Consider the following 19,408-nt stretch of genomic DNA (forward strand, 5'->3'; position numbering starts at 1 on the left):
CCAAAAAAAAAATATATATATATAAAAAACTTCGCTTTGGTTCCAATTTTCTACAAGAAAAGCTCTGATAAAACATTCCACTGTTCTCAAATATCTTACTTTTTATTTTTCTACACAAAATAAGATGAAAAATAAACAAATCAAGAATAAAGAAAATCAATCAATCAGTAATAAATAAATAAATATAATAATAATAATAATAAAACGGCAAATAATAAAAACGTAAGAAACCACATATAGTTGGTGGGTAGACAAATTATTTTTTTCAGATTAAAATTAACAAAGCATTATTAGAGCCCTGTAGACATGACAAAACACGACTATAGTCACATTTATACTTTTTTTTATTTACAACATATTGCGCAACTGCAGGGTCTTGAGACACATGCTAACTCGCAAACTAGAGAGCTAGCGACCTAAACGGTAGCCTTCAAGTTATTTTCTTTAAACTTAAATAGCTAAAAACTTACCACTTCCACACGGATAGGGAGGATAACTATTTAACAGTTATTTAACCTTTAACATGAACATTAATCAAACGTAATATTTTTTTCTGGGTACATGATACCATAGAGCATCCATATCAACATTAAACTTTCATATCAAGGCGGGGGCCTCACACTAGTGTCACGTGTTTGAGACCACTGCTGTAAATCATGCGGTGGAAAAATACATCGGCGAACCCACCGATACAAGGAAAAACCGCAAATATCGGCCCGATATATCGGCCGACCGATGTATCGGTCGATCCTTAATCCAGACACTTCGGTTATCTAAGAATGGTGGTAATACATGCAGTATAGTGATATAACTTGGCCAGATACTCCATTTTTGAGACATCAATACATCATTTAGATAAATGTGATGTGTCCTGAGGGGCTTTTTCCATTCATTTAATTCATATTATGACTAATATTTTGTCAATAACATTAGTGTATACTTGGGTAAACAACTCTTCCTTACTTCAAAGGGTTTTTTTTCAGTTTCATCACAAGTCTTCATTGCCTCCTGCTTCTTATCATCCTTCTTAATTTTCTGCACCTCACTCTTATTGCTCGCTGCTTACCCTCTGGAGATTAAGATGAGATCTAATGTAATTTGGGTGGTGTGCAGGGTTGGATAGTATGCCGTGTGCATCGGCAGTATCTAGCAATCTGTCTGTCAGTCTGTCCATTTATCTGCTATATCAATTTTATCTAATACTTGGATTTAAAATTCTGTGTCTGTCGGTGGCATGACTGTGGTTTTGGGACTTGTTTTGTATGGAGCGTTTGCATGCTGCATTTTTGTCATGTGATCAGGCATCTGTGTGCCTGGTGTGTATATCAGTAGCTTACCATAAAGCTGCGCCAGTGGCTACCTTAGAGCTTGAGATTACACACACTGACTTGGTAGCAGTCTGATCCCTCGATCTCTGATATGAACTTTGGCTTATCCCTGGCAGAGCGGCGTAAAAAAAAAAAAAAAACACATCGATCACCGTCCGCTGAGAGTTTACCTTAAACACAATTTCATGATCATGATGCAGTGCAGTTACACATTTGGGTCAACGTCTGAATTGTACATACAGATCTGGGTCATTACCAAAAGGTGAGCAATTTATCTTTTCAAAACACCAAAGCTTTAAATTTTTAAGTTTTTTACCATGCTCCAGATTATGATCAAAATCAAGTGTGTCTTTCAGTCATCAATTTCTATTCATAGATCCATTTATGGAGCCTATTCTGGATGACTGACAATGACTGCCAGTCAATCACACAGGCCATGCATTCATTTTAGTATCAAATTAATTTGTATAAATGTTCTAGTAATTACAGTGAAACCTTGGTTAGCGTTATTAATCCATTCCAGAACCGAATCATTTTAAATTGAAATGTTGGCTAACCAAATCCGTTTTTCCCAGTTTTCCCGTATCAATCGGCAGCTTAGTGTAGAATTATATTCATTAATTCATTTTCTACCGCTTTTTCCTCAAGAGGGTCACTGGAGCCTATCCCAGCTGTCTGTGAGGCGAGAGGCGGGGTACACCCTGGACTGGTCGCCAGCCAATCACAGGGCACATATAGACAAACAACCATTCACACTCACATTCATACTTATGGACAATTTGGAGTCGCCAATTAACCTAGCATGTTTTTGGAATGTGGGAGGAAACCGGAGTACCCGGAAAAAACCCACACATGCACGGGGAGAACATGCAAACTCCACACAGAGATGGCCGAGGGTGGAATTGTACCCTGGTCTCCTAGCTGTGAGGTCTGCGCGCTAACCACTCGACCGCCGTGCCACCCTAAAATTATATTGGCTTATAAGGCTAATTCATTTCCTTAGCTTTTGCTCAACAATGACAAGAATTGATAGAGCCCACAATATTGTATTGTATACAGAGCATATAAAGCTGTTACTGCAACCCTCTAGAAGTGAAAGTTAAGTTTGTGTGAAAGTTAACTTTGTGTGAAAGTGAAAGTTAAGTTTGTGTGAAACTTAAGTTTGTCTGAAAGTGAAAGTTAAGTTTGTGTGAGAGATTTTCGTATGTCTGTCTTTGTACGCGCTCACAACTTTGATTGTGTTATGTGAGTGTGCGTGTCTTCTGAGAGAAGCTATTAGATTGAATCTACGAGTGTAATAATAATACAGTATCTAGCAGTGCTAAATGTGTGCAATCAGATGTGCTTTACAATAAATCTTATGGTACTAGTTTTATTGTTTTTTTTTGCCAACAGGTTGTGAGTTTATGATGCAGAATTTATTTTCAAAGTGGACTACACCCATATGCTTGCAATAATTGTCTGCCCAAACATGTCTAATCCTGCTGAATGAAGTCAGTCGTGATGGGAAAGCATATGGCAATCTGTTTGTGTTTGAGTTGTGTTTTCGGGTGTGTTGTTTATTTTACAGATGATAATGTAATGTGATGTATCTCTACCATCTGCTTCTTATCATTCACAACAGCATGCATTTCTGCGGGAGATTGACTGGTGCAATACAACAAAACCAAATGCTTAACAAAACCGTTTTCATGTATTCATTCAAAAATACATACACATATTCCGTGAGGGGTCACATGTGAATAAACAGCTGAGTTTGGAAAATCGTTTTTTAAATAAAAACAAATACATAAATGTTAAGTAAAAAATTAAAAAATATATTTAAAATATTTAAAGAAATAATAAAAACTATATTTGTGAACAAACAGCTGAGTTTGGAAAATATTTTTTTAATAAAAACAAATACATAAATGTTAAGTCAAAAATTAAAAAATATATTTAAAATATTTAAAAAATAATAATAAAAACTATATTTGTGAATAAACAGCTGAGTTTGGAAAATCATTTTTAAAATAAAAACAAATACATAAATATCAAGTAAAAGATGAAAAAAATATATTTAAAATATTTTTAAAAATAATAAAAACTATATATTTTTAAAGTATTAATTGACCTAAAGGACCATGCTCACCGTGTTTACAATAAACTGGGTTTTAGAAGTCTACTGTCGTTTACCTACATTTAAAGGAGAACTGCACTTTTTGGGGATTTTTTTTCATAATTAACAATCCTTATCTGAAACATGAACACATTTATTTCCCGTTTCTGTGCATTATAACACGATAGGGCTTCAAATTCGAAATAGGTGTATCGCAGAGAAAGCATTGTAAACTAGCTCAAATTAACTAGTTTTATTATAATATAATATAATATAATATAATATAATATAATATAATATAATATAATATAATATAATATAATATAATATAATATAATATAATATAATATAATATAATATATTATTATTATTTTATTTTATTTTATTTTATTTTAATGATGTACCTGATGTATTCTGTTCTGTTCCGTAGTACAGATGAATTCAGTTTTTTAAGCAGTAAAAACGACAAAAAAAAAACCATAATCACTAAGTTAAATCATCAGCTTTGTTTTTCGCTGCATTTAAGTGATTCATAAAACAATGCTCTCTTCCAGTGCCATTTCATAATTGCTCAGCTGCAACAGAGCAAGTAAATTGGTTGAAAAGGACAGATAATTATCCATCCATCCATCCATCCATCCACTCATGGAAGACAATGATTTCCTTCCTAAATTATTAGTTGAATCCCACTGAGTTAAATGAGGTTACACAGTAATATATGATATACGTATATGGTAAATGTCAGATGAATCTGGGAGACGAGTTTCTTTACTCTAATTCTTTAAGTCTAATTTGATAAACATAACAAATACAAAGGACTTATTGATGTCAACTCAGCACTGCAATGTGTTACTTTTCGCACTGTTTGATGGTACTGGGATAACACTAGCGTCACCGGTTCCCTTTGGGAAGAAATTACCAGGTGTGAATAAACACATATATTCAACATACATATACATATAGCAGTTATTATAGAGCCTGCACTTAACTTAGTAAAGTTTACTTTGGCACATTGGTAATATGAAGGACTCATTAAATTTTTGTGACAATTTGGCAAACTGTAGATTTTTATTAATTAGTCATATGTAAGATCAGATCTTCTTATATTCATGATATACATTCACTATCTCTCCTTTGGACATTTCCCACCATCTCAGGAAGGGCTCTCTGACTTTATCTCCAAGGCCTCTAACATGTAATGTCCCTCTGATGTACTCTTTCCTGATCCTATCCATCCTGGTCACTCCCAATGAGAACCACGCTTCTTCACCTCCTTTTCACAATCTCCATTGTTCTGAATTTTTGACCCCAAGTACTTAAAATTCTCCACCTGCTGTATCTCTTCTCCCTGGAACCTCACTCTTCCACTTGGGTCCCTTTCATTCACACACATACTACTGTATACTCCATCTTGCTGCAGCTAATCTTCATTCCTCTCCTTTCCAGAGCAAACCTCCTCTATTCCACAATCTCCTCCACCTGAATCAATCGCACCTAGACTGCACCTAAACATTGCACTGTTCGCAAATATCTTACTTTTTATTTTTCTACACAAAATAAGATGAAAAATATATAAACAAATCAAGAATAAAGAAAATAAATCAATCAGTAATAAATAAATATAATAATAACTTAAAAACTTAAGAAACCACATATAGTTGGTGGGTAGACAATTTTTTTTTTTCAGATTAAAATGAACAAAGCATTATTAGAGCCCTGTAGACATGACAAAACACGACTATAGTCACATTTATACTCTTTTTATTTACAACATATTGCGCGACTGCAGGGTCTTGAGACACATGCTAACTCGCAAACTAGAGAGCTAGCGACCTAAACGGTAGCCTTCAAGTTATTTCCTTTAAACTTAAATAGCCAAAAACGTACCACTTCCACATGGATAGGGAGGAGAACTATTAACAGTTATTTAACCTTTAACATGAACATTAATCAAACGTAATAATTTTTTCTGGGTACATGATACCATACAGCATCCATATCAAACTTGCGCGGGCCGCACTAACATTAAACTTTCATATCAAGGCGGGGGCCTCAAACTAGTGTCCTGTGGGCCACATTTGGCCCGCGGGCCGCGTGTTTGAGACCCCTGCTTTACAGGGTGTACTGGAATGATGTGTTGGTTAATTCTCAGTTTCTCAGGTAGTCTCAGACATCATAATATGCATTCTAAAAAAACACAAATAATGTGGGGTAGTGGGGAGCAAAAGAGCTGTTTACAGACAGGTCACACTGCAGGGACACTCTGTGACATTTTGGAAAATAATGTCTTCAATTTAACAATCGTGGTCCTTCAGACTTAATTAGAAGTGAGCAAAAGAGAGAAGATGATGATTGTGTATTATCAGGTCGCAGACAAACCACCCCATTTCTGCTGCATAAACACCCTCACCATTTTGAGTCTATTTTGTTCATCCAGACGACGCTTTTATTTGCTCTCGGATTCTCTCCGCCCGCACATTCATTGCTTCGCAGATACTATTCAATGAGAATATTTGTCATCACACATGAGAACATTTATAAATTACCACTCATTTAGCCGAGGTTTTGAAATCATCCTCCTACTTTCATGAATGCTAATGATACCGTATGACAGCATTTGAATGTGAAGCTTTTTGTTTGTTGTCTCTGCAGTGACTGCATTAGCATTTGCTTTCGCAGCCATCACAAAGAATGTAATTGAGAGCTCTTTGTGCATACAGTAGGTCCCCTGACTTATTATACAGCTCAGTGTACCGGCTGACGACTTTAATAATGACCAATGTTAACAGGGGCGAGTATTTCAGTCAGAAATACTGCCACTTAAAATACTACATCTCACCTTTCACAAAATAAAAGCAAAGAAAGCATTTGTGTGTACTTGAAGACAGACCACCGATGATACACTGGCGCCAAAACAGGGGTCTCAAACATGCGGCCCGCGGGCCAAATGTGGCCCACAGGACACTAGTTTGAGGCCCCCGCCTTGATATGAAAGTTTAATGTTAGTGCGGCCCGCGCAAGTTTGATATGGATGCTGTATGGTATCATGTACCCAGAAAAAAATATTACATTTGATTAATGTTCATGTTAAAGGTTAAATAACTGTTAATAGTTATCCTCCCTATCCATGTGGAAGTGGTACGTTTTTGGCTATTTAAGTTTAAAGGAAATAACTTGAAGGCTACCGTTTAGGTCGCAAGCTCTCTAGTTTGCGAGTTAGCATCTGTCTCAAGACCCTGATATAGATGCTGTATGGTATCATGTACCCAGATAAAATTATTACGTTTGATTAATGCTTCCCTGCTTAGACTGTTCGCCCCAGGACCCGACCTCGGAAGATGCATGGATGTGTCATGTTTACATGTTTAATTTTTTTTTTTGTTATGAATTTTATTATTAAGATATCTTGCAGTTAGCAAACATAAATTTGGTTTCACGCAAACTATAAAGATGACTTATCCATTATACTTCTTTTAGTACTTTTTTAAAAATTACTGCAATTGTAGTTGAATAAAATATTATGAAACTTAGTCGACTTAAACTAAATCAATTTAAACTAAATTATGATTGCAACTGAAATACATTCTAGTAAAAAAAAAAAAAACATAACCGACATAAAAAAAATAACACTGGTCTTACTTGTATATAATATAATTGTATATCATGTATAGAAGCATAAGTCCATAACAGCTTTGCATTATAAATAACCTACCCTGCTAATGGGCAGCTGTCTTGTGTTGTGCCTTTGTTCTGCTTTAAAGCCTATGCTAATTAGCTAGCTGCCAAAGCATAAATGACATTTATTTTTATAAGCATTTTTACAATGCAATATCATCTGCATGTTATATTGACTTTAATACCGTCGCCGTTCAGTTCTGTATGATGCAATGACCTTTAGTTTCGTTTTTTTTTTTTTTTTTTGCATGCACAGAGTTTTAGTGTCTGTGATGTCTTGTTGTGCTAGCGGCGGTTTCGTATTAAAATAAAACACGCATGTGGGATTTGAACTAATGAGCATCAGGTTCAAACAGAGGTCAGGTGAAAAATTTTACAGTAGGTTTGTTGCACTTTGTTGAGCTCTGATTTTGCACCAGAGGAGGAATTAAATAAAAGAAAAAAAATAGATTTTATTTGAATATGAGGATTTGCATATAAATTGGGTTGAAAGGGAATAGAAAAATAATAAAAATATGTGCCAAAGCTTTTGTGGTGGTTGTTTTAATGTGACTAATTCCAGGCTTTGTTGAACACAATTTACAAAATAGAACTAGACAGGGACATTAGGGACCTTAGCGTATATCACAATATTTTTCGGAGTACTTTATACCAGTATACGGGTCTACCTATACCAGTGTATGGGTGCATAAAAAAAAAATATATATATGGCCCGACCCTAATATACGGTATTTAAAATGTGCCGTCGACCTGTGTGTTCTTGCCTTCACTCGGTGTTCCTCCACTTGAACATAATTGTTCACCACAACCATTTCCTTTCATTTAGCGAAATCTGTCATCATGCTCCTGTCCCCCTATCCATGACCTCCTCATCTCCTCTATTTCCTTCATCAACATGGCCATTGAGGTCTGCAAAGACTACCTCCCTCTCAGCTCTGGGAATAGCACCAACTCAGTCATCATTCTGCAGAAATGTTCAGTCACAACTAACTTCTGAGACGTACACACTAACAATGTTCATCATTACTCCCCCAATTGTCATTTTTTGATGCATTTTTGTCTATATGTGCCCTGTGATTGGCACAGTCCAGGGTGTACCCCGCCTCTCGCCCAAAGACAGCTGGGATAGGCTCCAGCACCCCCTGCGACCCTCGTGAGGAAAAAGCAGTAGAAAATGAATGAATGAATTTTGCCATGGTTTTTATTGCACATATATATATTTTTTTATATCATAGCTGAGCGTTATTGTCTTTGATAGAAATCCTGTATGCAGTATAATATTTTTTACATTAATAATGGGTACCTAATGAAGCAGCTGGTGAGTATAACGCAGCACAGTGTTAAATATCACTTACATTTTGTCAGCTTGGTGGTGTTTTACCGCCGTCTTATCTTTAAATCAGCAACGTGATGAGCATTAGGGGCTCTCATGTTGTCGCTTTTCAAGCTGTAATTGAGAACAAATGCGGAGAGTATTTAATTGGGCTTGTCAAGCAGGGAGGCGGGTTTGTTGGGCACCTAGAGATCTCTTCATCTTTTGCGCATTTTAATTGTTTAAAGAATAAATTATGCAAATTGCAGTTTTTTTTGCAGAGTCCTAGTTGCAGCGTGAACTTTCCATGACTTCTGCTTGGCTTATTTCTGCCTTCGCTGAGAGTTACTTCAAAGCTGAAAAGTGATCAAAGACAGTGGGAAAATATTCCCCAGTGTCGCAGCACCCCTGCATACATACATTTATACAGCTTCTGCCTGTCTCGACATGGCATACTCTCTCACTCCCGAAACAAAAGCATGTGACACCGTCTGATGTTTGGCTTTTTTTTTTCCTCTCCTCAAGGATAGTCCTGTCAGATGCTGCAACATTTCAACCGATTTCCATCCTCCCTGCCGCATGTGTGTGAGTTCTATTTTAGTACATCAGCCAAACGACTGAATTAGTCATTAAAGTATATGTGCAGCTCATCGTGGCCCAGATAGACTATCATAGGCCTGGGATGAGGAGAGGACTTGTCATAAATGAAAGCTCACTTTGGGAGCTGAGACAGCTGCTATGCTGATTAAAAACGACGAGGAAAAAACAGGGGTTATTGAGGGGTCAGCGGCACTGATGACTGGGATTTGTTTCAGTGGTGCCTTGCTTCGCTTGCTGATATAAAGTACACTGATACATACTCATGTGTCCGATAATTGAAATGTTCATAAACATGTTTGATCTGACACGTAGGGATGAATGATTTATAAGGACCCGTCATTAGCAAGCGATGGTGTTTCAGAAGGCGTTCGACATTTCTTTCATACACATGGATGGACGATGGACGATGGAGTGTCAGTGATTATACCGCATTAACGGCTCGCGTTTGGATGAACCATGTTGGCAGCTCTTTTTAAACAACTGTTAAGTCTTGATGCTTTAATGTCTTATATTATATCTTAATGCTTGAAAAACATGGAAATTCACACTTTTGGCCCCAGAAAATTATTCATTATTTTTTACAATAACACTAATATAATAAACTTAATAAGACACTATTTTTATATTATTATTATTATTATTATTATTATTATTATTATTATTATTATTATTATTATTATTATTATTATTATTATTATTATTATTATTATTATTATTATTATTATTATTAATATTATTATACTAATATATAATAATAACAATAATAATACATAAAATAATAATAAAACAATAATAATCATTAGTATTATTATTGTTATTATTATAACAGTAATGACAATAATAACTATTACTATTAAAATCATTGTTGCAATAATAAAATACAAAAATAAAGTAAATAATTTTTTACTTTAATAATTTTTTATTTCAAACTATTAATAAAAAACAATCATAATCATTAATATTATTGTTATTATTATTGTTGCTGTTATTATTATAACAATAATACTAATTATTATTAATACTATTTATAGCATTGTTGCAATAATAAAATACTAAAATAAAGTAAATAATATTGTTTTTATTTTATTTCAAGCATTATTAATAATAAAACAATAATAATCATTAATATTATTATTGTTGCTGTTGTTAATATAACAGTAATAATAATTATTATTATTACTATTAATATCATTGTTGCAATAATAAAATACTAAAATAAAGTAAATAATAAAATTGCTTTTTTTATTTCAAGCATTATTAATAATAATAAAACAATAATAATCAGATTATTATTGTTGCTGTTATTATTATAACAGTAATAATAATAATTATCACTATTAATACCATTGTTGCAATAATAAAATACTAAAATAAAGTAAATAATAAAAATAGATTTTTTTTTATTTCAAGCATTATTATTACTATAATCTTATTGTTGTTTTATTGTGTATGTAACGGATGCCGGCTGGCATGCCTCAGTGAAAGTAAAGCTCATTGGTAAACCTCACACCCTGATGCCTTAAGAGAGACTTGACAGCTCCGGCTGAGGAGCGCCCCTCAAATTCACAGTCACTTAGCAGGGATTTATGGACACGGGTTCGAGCCCCTGCCAGGGTGCACACATAATAATCATAATAATGACGAGACAGAAGGCTTTTTAATATATCGTAGTGTAAATAGTATTACTACGGTACATCCTGCTGTAAAATATGCGGATGTGAAAATCCCCCAAGATCATAGACCACCTGCTCACCGGCTTCCCCAAGGTGGTGAAACGCGAATACATTCACAGCCACAACACAGCAGCTGCGTACATCCACTGAAAATTAAGCGAGGAATATGGCCTACCGGTTAAACACAAGTGGTATGAACACGCACCTCGGATGGTAGCAGAAAATGACCATCCTTTGGGACATGGCCGTCCACACAGACGGACCATTTTGCTCCATACATCCGTGACATTGCGGTAATCATAGACATGACAGTAGCGTCTGATAGAGAGACCTCCTCAAAATGCAGCAAAAGCTGTCAAAATATAGAGACCTTGAAAGAGAAGTCGAGATAATATGGGGTATGAAAACATTTACCGTACTAGTAGCCATCGGTGCCCTGGGTATATTAAAAAAAATATATACTATATATATTATATACATATATATTATACTTAGGAAACAGAAAAAAACCTCTTAGCAGTATATATATATATATGCAGCCATTTTAGATTACCCATACATTTTATACAGTAGCACCTTGGTATTTGTTCCGGAAGTTCGAGGAAAATCAAAACGGAAAAAAAAACTGAGGCGATTTTTCCCATGGGAAGTGCAGTAATTCCCCGTTAATCACTGTTAATTTCTGCTAAGTATGATTCCTCATTTATGAAATCAAATATGTTCCTAGTTATAACATAGAAAACCTGTTTACGACATTTAACACATTAGAGCACTGTAGACTTGAAATAGCAACCCTATAATCAGCTGAACAGTTAAAAATAAAACATTTGATATAATGTAGACTCACACATGTTAGCACTGGAAGAGATCTTTGTTGTTGTTGTTGTTTTTTTTTGTACAATGTACAATGTACAATACTAACCAGTGGCTAATGGCACTGTAATGTAAATATGTAAATCCAATTAATCTGGACCATACACCTGAAAATATAAAATATTAAACATTTTATAGAGAATAAATATAGTTTCTAAATGATGCAGACTTCCCCTACATCCTGGCAACAGTGATTTTTCCCATGGGAAGTGCAGTAATTCCCCGTTAATCACTGTTCATTTCTGCTAAGTAGGATTCCTCATCAAATATGTTCCTAGTTATAACATAGAAAACCTGTTTACGACATTTAACACATTAGAGCACTGTAGACTTGAAATAGCAACCCTATAATAAGCTTAACAGTTGTAATATAGTAGCTGTAATAAGAGAAAATAAAATATTTGACATAATTAATTGTTTTTTTTTTACTGCACAGTATGTACAATACTGTACAATGTACAATACTAACCAGTGGCTAATGGCACTGTAATGTAAATATGTAAATCCAATTAATCCGGACCAGACACATGAAAATATAAAATATTAAACATTTTCTAGAGAATAAATATAGTTTCTAAATGATGCAGACTTCCCCTACATCCTGGCAACATTTAATTCAGTGGCGATGCTCGCCATTGTTATCAAAGACTATAATAATATAATATATGTCTAACAAATGACAACATAATCAGAGTAAGGATTTAAACCATCCCTCAAAGATGAACAATGTGTTGTTTTTTTCAGAAAAAAAATGGTGTCAATTGAAATGAGGCCTCAGTGTTGCTACTGAAAGCGTATTTCGATTATTGACATGTTGTTTTTTTCTAAGGTCACAAACACAATATACAAACTATTTCTCCCCGTGTTTTTAATATTAATGAGTCTATTTAAATGCATGCAATTTGTTAAGTGCTTTGGCAAGGAAAATGGGATTCCGGGCTCCATACTGTATAAGTATAAGTGACTGGACTCTTCCTTTACTCGATCCGTTCGTATACGAGCAGCAGCAGCAGTGAAGAGATGGAGCAAATGACCCCAGGGCACAAAAGGCTTTAACTAGCAGTAGGTGTCTCAGTCTGCTGGAATGAAACTGCCAAGCTTGTTAGTCACACTGGTAGAATGGCGGCTGCGCATACACACACACACACACACACACGCATACACACTGTGGAAAGACTTAATCCAGCTATTGAAAGCAGCAAACGGTGATACCAAAAGTGGGTCAGGTTTAGAGAAGACTGTGGTGTCGATCCGTTCCCCTCGGATTGGATTGAGGCCTGAACTTTGGCTGAACCCCCGACTAGTGCAAACATACAATGAAGCTCAGAACTGCTCGATGATATCTGTTGGAATTAATACTGACAACCTCCATGATTAAGCTGACAGTGGTGGCGTCGGATAGAAAAAGCCGGGATGAGAATGAGAAACTGGCAAATCACATTCTCTTTGTGGTTGGAGATGAATTGATTATGATATTTGGTAACCTACAACTTACACGCAATATAAGGCCATGTCCATACCCCAGTCTGGTGTTACAAAAAAAAAAAAAAAATCTGTGCATATGAAAATATGTTATGCACTTTTTGTCCAATCAAAAGCCAGCATCGCGGACTTGGTCTCCTATTGTCATGCCCCCATCAATATAGTGAAACAGTCACTCTGCCATCCATATATCCATTTTCTATACTGCTTATCCTCAATAGAGTAATGGGTATGCTGGAGCCTATCCCAGCTCACTTCAGGCGAGAGGCGGCGTACACCCTGGACTGGTCGCCAGCCAATCACAGGGCACATGTACACAAACAACCATTCACACTCACTGTATTTTCAAGCATAAAAATAGCTAAATTAAGAAATACAAAATATGAGGCATTCAGAAGACATGTTTAAAGACCTTTTGCGATATTATTAGTATAATTTCATTTTATTCATTTCATTTCATTTTCTACCGTTTTTTCCTCACAAGTGTCGCGGGGTGCTGGAGCCTATCCCAGCTGTCTTCGGGCGAGAGGCGGGGTACACCCTGGAGTGGTGGCCAGCCAATCACAGGCCACATTTTGACAAACAACCATTCACACTCACTGTATTTTCAAGCATTAAAAATAGCTAAATTAAGTGAAATAGAAATATGAGGCATTCAGAAGACCTGCTTAAAGACCTTTTGTGATATTAGTATAATATTCGTATATAATTATTAGTATATATATTAGTATATAATATTAGTAATTAGTATAGTATAGTATTCTACACTGGGCACTAGGTGCCAGTAATGCGACAGGGATGAGACAATAGACAACTCTCCCAAAAATATTTTTTCTTATTATGTATTATACAATCGGAACGGTAGTAACGATTATTTCATGTCTAGAGGGCTCTAATAATGTTTAAATACCATATTTTGAGGGTCGTAAACAGGTTTTCAATGCTCTAACTCCGGTTTTCTCCGACATTCCAAAAACATGCTAGATTAATTGCTGACTCCAAATTGTCCATAGGTATGAATGTGAGTTTGAATGGTTGTTTGTCTATATGTGCCCTGTGATTGGCTGGCCACCAGTCCAGGGTGTACCCCGCCTCTCTACCTAGTTCTACCCAGTCATCATTATGATTATTTCACATTGTTTTCAGCAGGTAAATATATTTTTTCTACAGAAAAATGATTTTGGGGTGGCACGGCGGACTAGTGGTTAGCGCGCAGACCTCACAGCTAGGAGACCAGGGTTCAATTCCACTTTCGGCTATCTCTGTGTGGAGTTTGCATGTTCTCTCTGTGCATGCGTGGGTTTTCTCCGGGTACTCCGGTTTCCTCCCACATTCCAAAAACATGCTAGGTTAATTGGCCACTCCAAATTGTCCATAGGTATGAATGTGAGTGTGAATGGTTGTTTGCCTATATGCGCCTCTCGCCGGAAGACAGCTGGGATAGGCTCCAGCACCGCCGCGACCCTCGTGAGGATAAGCGGTAGAAAATGAATGAATGGATTCCATAACATTGAGAATGTAAAATGGCCCTGCCTGTTATTATAAGATAAGATAGAAGATAGAAGATAGAAGAAGATAACATCTTCCACTTTTGCATTCAGATTGTGTTCAGTCGTTCAGCAAGGGACAGCATGGTAATATAAAACATGGGCAAGAAAATACACGTTCAGAACTAGTGTATGTCTACATTTTTAATGGAAATAGCATCATTTATACTTACTATTTATACTATGTTTGTACTTGTATCCCTGTATATACATTTAAATTCATTTCCTGTAGGTCTGTTAACCTCTTCAAAGGGACCACTTTAAACAGGCGTTAAATTTGTAAATTTGGATTAAATAAAAAATAAAATCATAAAAATTACAGACTTGTCCATATGTCAGCATTTTTGTACTCTGCTTCGCTGCTTTCTGGGTATGCATATTTTGCATTTTTCTGGTCTCAGTTTGTATTTGAAAGTTCTGCTTAGTGCTTAATTGAGCCTGCTCGAACATGGAGAAAAGGAGACAGACATGGAGTTGTTCATTGTTGTTTGTGTGTGTGTTATAAGAATGTATGTTTGAAAGTATATTTCATAATAAGACCTATATGAATATATAATCTTTACATTATCATTGACATTGTTTGCTAAAGTTGCACCTATTATTTTGTACTGTGACTAATTTGTTCTGAGTTATGAGGCTGTAATTCCTTTCTGAACTGGATACAATGACTAGTATATATGTATGATTGTATATATGCACTATTTGAACAATAAAGTGCCTACTATAATAAATAATTCATACATTCATTTTCTACCGCTTATTCTCACGAGGGTCGCGGGGGGTACCGGAGCCTATCCCAGGTGTTGGGGTACATCCTAGACTGGTCGCCAGCCAATCACAGGGCACATATCGACAAACAACTATTCCCACCCACATTCAGATCTATGGACAATTTGGAGTGGCCAATTAACCTAGCATGTTTTTGGAATGTGGGAGGAAACCGGAGTACCCGGAGAAAACCCATGCATGCACAGGGAGAACATGCAAACTCCACACCGAGTTGGCCGAGAGTGGATATATATTATTATTTATACGTTATTTACATATATATCTTATTAGATTATTTAGACGACACACAATCTGTCTATAGTGTCCCACCTCTTAACTAGTTGGCAGGTCTTACATTATATCCAATAATGCTTTGAGTTGATTTTTGAACAACACAAGTGTCAACAGTCTCTGAGACAAATAAATAATACTTACATACTGTGACATGTGGATGTATCCGTGTGTTAAACTAAGAAGAAGCAACACTGCACAGCATTTGGAACACTACGTTTGGGTGCATGAGTATGTGCTTATGCATCTTTATTATCCATCACCACCTGCAGCTAACCAGGCATCTCTTCCCACCCCTCACATTAAAGCTGATGTTTGCTTGTTGAGCAGCCAGCGGCAAAGACTGGAGACGTGATTTGTTCAGCAATACGGCTTATTTTATGGGGGATTCACTCTGCCGCAATCACTGCAGCATTCTTGTGGTCTTTATTCAGTGACAACACACAATAAAGTTGGAGTGTTTATGTTTCCTAAAGCATTACAACTTTCTGACATACATTTTGGTATGACGCTCAATTCATTTTTCAATAGGTGTTTGATGGTACCCATGGTACCCATAATGGTACCCATTTTGTCATTGTATGGTCATATCACCTTGTACTTCGATAGGAAGTGCATTATTAAAAAAAAAAAACAACAAATACAAACTTAAACTGTATTATGGAAAGCAGGAAGTGAACAAATGTAACAGTTACTGATTATAAAAGTACCAGTTGGAGGGGTAGGATTTAATAAGCTTTGCTTCTTCCTACTCCTTTTGGACATATGGAACTGTGAACTGATTATGTGATGCATTCAATTGTAATCTGATGCATGTTCAAATGAAATTAAACCATTACCATTACCAAAAAAGACTGGAATCATAACTCAAACAATTACCTTTGTCTGACTTCATGGGGACAATTTGGGGAAGATCATTTTCTGTTGGATCATCGTGGTATGATTGGGTGAACTTTGTGTAGAAGAAAATGTCAGCCCTGACCCCAACCTCATTCCTCTGGAATGAACTACAACAAAGGTTGTGATTGCGTTCGCCCTCTTTTCCAAAATTTCCCCGGGTACTCCGGTTTCCTCCCACATTCCAAAAACATGCTAGGTTAATTGCCGACTCCAAATTGTCCATAGGTATGAATGTGGGTGTCAATGGTTTGTGTATATGTGCTCTGTGATTGGCTGGCCACCAGTCCAGGATGTACTCCGCCTCGTGCCCAAAGACAGCTGGGATAGGCTCCAGCACCCCCGCGACCCTCGTGAGGAAAAAGTGGTAGACAATGAAAGCATGAATGAATGAATTATAACTGTGTACGCAAAAAAACAATGTTTTCATTGTTCGTTAATTTATTTTCTACCGCTTATCCTCACAAGGGGTGCTGGAGCCTACCCCAGCTGTCTTCGGGCGAGAGGCGGGGTACACCCTGTACTGGTGGCCAGCCAATCACAGGGCACATATAGACAAACAACCATTCACACCAGGGTGTACCCCACCTCTCCCCCGAAGACAGCTGGGGTAGGCTCCAGCATACCCTAATGAGGATAAGCGGCACAGAAAATAGATGGATGAGTAATATAATACAAACTGTAAATGTCAGACTATGTATGATAAAATATTAGTCAATATACTGGAGGACACAAGCTATGCGAGGGGCAGACTCACATGCCTAGACAGCCAGAGTTACGTATGTATTTCAATCAGATGATAGCGACAAGAGGCCTTTAGCATAAACTCACTAAAGTGTGATACGAATGTGTATCTTTGCAGAAATACTATAATAATAACTAATAGTAAAATCAAGTTTAATGATTGACACAAATCATATTTTTCTGACATACACTTGCAACCACAGCAATGATCATGTAACAGGAAAGCATATGGCAAGAGAACAGAGTCTCCACGGAAGGAAGGGAAACAAAACAAAACAAAAAATAAGGTCAGTCTTTGCAAAACCAAGGGTCGATTACCTCTATTATTCTTCGCTCACATCCGTCTCCCATGATGCATCACAGCTCATGCAAAACAGTCATGGCATTTAGAGTACCCGGTATAGTCTTTCCCCTCCACAAATGTATATGTCAAGACTCCAAACTGTTGTGCTTCACTGCATGGCTTCAGACACACGTCTTGTGAGTGTTAACAGTAAGCGGGACAGGATCATGGACGGCGATTAACATTATGTGTGCTACAGGGGACCACGAGACCCCGGGGGTGTCAGACCCGAATCTGTGTACCCATCGTACATGTCTCTGAGACATGCAGTCATACAGAATCAATGAAAAGGCCACTTAACTATCCTCTGTGGTTCTTTCTCCGTTTCTTTTTTTTTTTTTTTCGCCTCCTTGGAGTCAACCCGTGTTAACAAAAATGTCATTGAGTGAAAATGCGTGTTGCCGCTGTGCTTTTCCAACTTGCTTGACAACAGACGAAACACGAACAGCTTCAGTCTGACAGTTGCAGTGGCGCAGAAGTGTGGAACATTTACACACATGACAACATGTACGTATTTTCCCTGCACGCCACATATTTTGACTCTTTAATACACTCAAAATCCTCGAGCTGCGTTGATGTGAAGGCCGTGATCGGTCAGCTTGTAGTACTTTATTTCCTGTCTGTTTACGACTCACTCAAAGGTCGGAAAGCCCACCTCTGGAAACGCCTTCCCCTATGATTTTGGATCTATACTTTCAAAAATGACTGTTGTTCCAGTTGCAATAACACTTCCCTTCTCTCTTTAATTACCATTTTCTCGCTACCAAAGAAGCTGAATAGTAAATTGTGGAAGAGAATGATAGTTTCTCAGAGTTGACCAAACCTTGACCAAAAGCTTAAAAAGCAGGGATTTTGCAGGGTATGTTTGTTTCTGTCTTGCAGCATATTGTTATTTAAATTAATTTAAGCCAAAAGAAGAAGCAATTGAGCAAAAAAGCATTGCCCACAGTGTGGGAGTACAGTCGGCCACAACTTTTTACGCTTCAAATTATGGTGCTTGACTCTCTCAAGTACACTATTTTTGAAAATATATGAATTATTAAGACCTTGGTTCGATTCCCCCCTCCAGTATTTCTGTGTGGGTACTCCGGTTTTTGGTTTGAGGATAAGCGGTATAGAAAATTGATTAATTAATCAGCACTTATTTGTATATATGGATACCTATATTTGCCCAACAAGCATTTTCAAGCATAAACATGGCCAAAGTACAAGGCATTCAGAAGATGCATTCAAATACATGTTGTGATATGTCGTACTTGACGCTGGTCTGTGTCAGCAATGTTACATTGATGAGACAGTAGCCATCACAGGATGTACTGTACAGAAATAATGGATGTCAAAAAGGAACAACTATACGGAACTTCCCCAGTGTTAACATGTTATGTCTTATTTGTCTTAATAATTTAAATTATGTGTAATTTGGGGGCTGCACGGCGGACGAGTGGTTAGCGCACCGGCCAGACAGCTGGGAGACCCGGGTTCAATTCCACCCTCAGCCATCTCTGTGTGGAGTTTGCATGTTCTCCCCGTGCATGCGTGGGTTTTCTCCGGGTACTCCGGTTTCCTCCCACATTCCAAAAACATGCTAGGTTAATTGGCCACTCCAAATTGTCCATAGGTATGAATGTGGGTGTGAATGGTTGTTTGTCTATATTGGCTGGCCACCAGTCCAGAAGTGTACCGCCTCTTGCCCCAAGACAGCTCCAGCACCCCCGCGACCCTCTTGAGGATAAGCGGTAGAAAATATGTGAATGTATAATTTGCTCATATTATGTGT

General features: G+C 36.9%; 1 protein-coding gene across 5 annotated transcripts in view; it reads left to right on the forward strand.

Moving 5' to 3' along the window:
- Window positions 1-19,408, forward strand: part of LOC131135553 (ephrin type-A receptor 6-like) — a 203,413-nt gene that overhangs the window by 61,154 nt on the left and 122,851 nt on the right. The window lies entirely within an intron of this gene.

The sequence above is a fragment of the Doryrhamphus excisus genome, chromosome 9, assembly GCF_030265055.1.
Source record: "Doryrhamphus excisus isolate RoL2022-K1 chromosome 9, RoL_Dexc_1.0, whole genome shotgun sequence".
NCBI classification, from domain to species: Eukaryota; Metazoa; Chordata; class Actinopteri; order Syngnathiformes; family Syngnathidae; genus Doryrhamphus; species Doryrhamphus excisus.